The sequence below is a fragment of the Myotis davidii genome, unplaced genomic scaffold (assembly GCF_000327345.1).
Source record: "Myotis davidii unplaced genomic scaffold, ASM32734v1 scaffold71, whole genome shotgun sequence".
Classification (NCBI taxonomy): Eukaryota; Metazoa; Chordata; class Mammalia; order Chiroptera; family Vespertilionidae; genus Myotis; species Myotis davidii.
Window position 1 is genome coordinate 517841 of NW_006283588.1, and position 3051 is coordinate 520891.

The following is a 3051-nucleotide window of genomic DNA, read 5'->3' on the forward strand; positions in this document are numbered from 1 at the left end:
TTGGTGGTGTATTCATGTTTCTTTTTCTCCCTGTAGGACCTCATCCAGGGCTTCATATGTAGAAGACACTCCATACATGTTTGCTGCCTAAAATTGACCACCTTTCTCACTTTGAGGTGAGAGGCCTTTCTCTGGTTTTTGAGGTCTGTGCTCCGACTGGGGACATGTCATGCATGGGATCACTTTGGTCCAATCCTCACGCTGTCGAACACCTCAAATACCCTAAGTACAGTCATGAGCCACTTAACAATGTTGATAGAGTCTGAGAAATGTGCTGTTGGGTGATTTCATCATTGTGCGAACACCCCAGAGTGCACTTACACAAACCTAGATGCTACAGCCTACACACTCAGTCTATGTGGTGTAGCTCACTGGTCCCAAGCTACAAGCCTGTACAGCAGGTTACTGTACAAAACAACGCGAGATTAAATCAAATGCAAGAGAAAATGATGCAATCAAGAGCCCATTGGGAAATACCAGGTCTATGAGGCATAATATGATATACTGTTTTACAGCAAACATTTTTTAGAGTAGAAAGACTACACTCTAAAATAACAATAAATAGTACAGCAGGGGGTGGGGGGGGAGCTGCAGGCAGTTGGCAGGCTGGCACCGCCCCCTGGTCGAACTCCGGATTGAGGGGGCAATTTGCATATTAGCCTTTTATTATATAGGATGGGACCACACTCATATAGGTGGTCCGTCAATGACTGAAATGTGGTTGTTAAGCTGTGTGTGCCTAACATAACGCTATGCACTTCCTCATTCTGCCCTTGTTACCTTCCCCACCCCTGAGCCCTACCTGTCCCAGCCTGTGTCCTTACTTCCTGAAATTTAACTGATCTCGTGTACAGTATGGTGCTCATGGACTAAAACCCTGAAGGGAATCACTCTTCTTCAAGATCTGATCTGTATCAGGGATCCCAAGCCCTGCAGGGAAAAGTGTCCTGAAAAATGAACTGATAAGCAGGTAGAAGCTGGATGCTGTGGATACACAAATTGCACTGCATTGCAGGGTGCAGTTGGGAAGTTCAAGCGAGGCTTGTTTATTAAAATGCATGAGCTTCCCATAGCTTCACTGAGGAGATAACATACTTAACGGTCACTGGTGGAGCACTGCCTAAGAAAACGGGCATTTCATGTGGATCTAAGGGAGCCTTCTGAAGTGTTTTTTTTTTTTTTTTAAATTCTTTTCATTAGGCAAGATGAAGCCATCCTAAGGCCAAGTTGCTGGCATAAAAAGGATGCACATTATATGTCAGCAACTACAGTTTAATGCATTTATTTTGTGTGAGCCCAGCAAAACACTTGAGAACAGTTTATTTTGCAGAAAGACCGAATTAACCCTTCAAGTGCTGTTCCTTGCCACGGAACCACCAATCTTGTAGCACAAGCGAGCCCTTGCTTCTTATGGCTGCGTTCTTTAGCCTGTTCTTGTATTAAGAATAAATTAGGTGACGGGAAGAAAATAAAGTGGGAAGGAAGGCGAGTGCTTCCCATGTAATCATTCCTGTCAGGTGGGCATCCCCACTGGGGCCTCACAGAGGGAGAATCATGGGCACCCAGAACATCTCAAACGTTCGGATTTGCCCTCTCACGTTGTAACTGAATTGCATGCACCTGCTGATGTCATGTATGTCTCCAGCACAGACCACTTTGTACCCACCTGCCTCCTGGGTGTTGGTCGATGAATGGGCTGGACCCTTCAGCTTTGCTGGACGCTGATGGAGCCGAGCCACTTTTTCTTTCCTGTTTGGTCAGATGGTTTTCCCTCGCTTTGGAAAGAAAGGATAATTGGGCTGGACCCCCAGGACTCTGAGAGGGCACTGTGGTAGAGTGGAACTGCCCATCTGTGGAGCCAAGATAGCTCTGGGTTCCAACTCCATCTTTTCCAGCTGTGGGCTTTGCATCTCAGTTTACTTCTATAAAATGGGGATGATGTCTCTCATATGGCGTTGCTTGGCACCGGGTAGGTACTTAAGAAATATTTGTTCCACTCCATCCCTACGCTTTCCCCCAAATTCTATTCATACTCAGGAGAAACCCTAGACATTGGAGCAGCAGGAAGTATCCTCCCTGTCCCTTCCACGTGTTTCCTTTTTTCACAGAAGCCAAACCTAAAACACCTGTCTTCTCCCTCGCTCTCCCTCTAAGTGCAGCTAAGTCAACACAGGGAGGAGCAGGAACCAGCCCAACTTTCTCAGCCCGGTGCGGACCCTGATTGGAATTACAATGCACCGTCTCCCCGGGAGGCCTGGAGCAGAGAGGAGGCCGCAGGTGTTTTTCCGGGTCTTTTTCCTGTTCCATCCTCACCACATTCCTCCAATCCCGGCAGGAGAAAGGTTTGAGCCGCCGCTGGCGGCCTGAGGCACACCCAGGTCAAGGTGTGATCCTGTCGTAGGCAGGGAAGGGAAGGGAAGGGAAGGGAAGGGAAGGGAAGGGAAGGGAAGGGGCTGACTGGGCCTAAGGCTGCCTAAGCTCGGTGGAAGGTGAAAAGGCTTTTGGCCTGACGACTCTCTCGAACCCGTTCGATCTCAGCAAATGAGTCACTTGAGGGTGACGGTGTAAACACAGGTGCAATAGTGGCCTCGAAAGGCCCGACAGTCCCAGGTCCTGGAGGATCAGCTATCTTCAGTCCAGCCCTTGCATTCCACGTCAAAAGCCAAATGCAGAGACTAAGCAAGTTGCCTGAGGCCGCGAATCAGTCCAGGGTCTGAGCAGGACCAGGAGCCGGCCGTCGGGATTCCCAGCCTGGCTCCGTCTGGCGCCACCCTCCTCCCAAGGAAACCGTAATTGCCGATCACGGGGCTCACGCAGCTTGGGGATCCCGTCTGGGGTCCTGACCTCTTCCTGCCACTCGCGACCTCTCGTTTTCTGGTTCCCCCCACTCCAGAGTTGGTGCTGTACCCGCCCCGTCCTCCTCACCCCGCAGAGCAGACCGGACGGAGGGGCACCTAGGCATACCTCGTGGGAGGCTGCAAACGCCGACACTCGGCCCTGCGGACCCGCGCAGAGCTGTCGGTGGGGAGGGGTACACACGGGGGCTGGGCT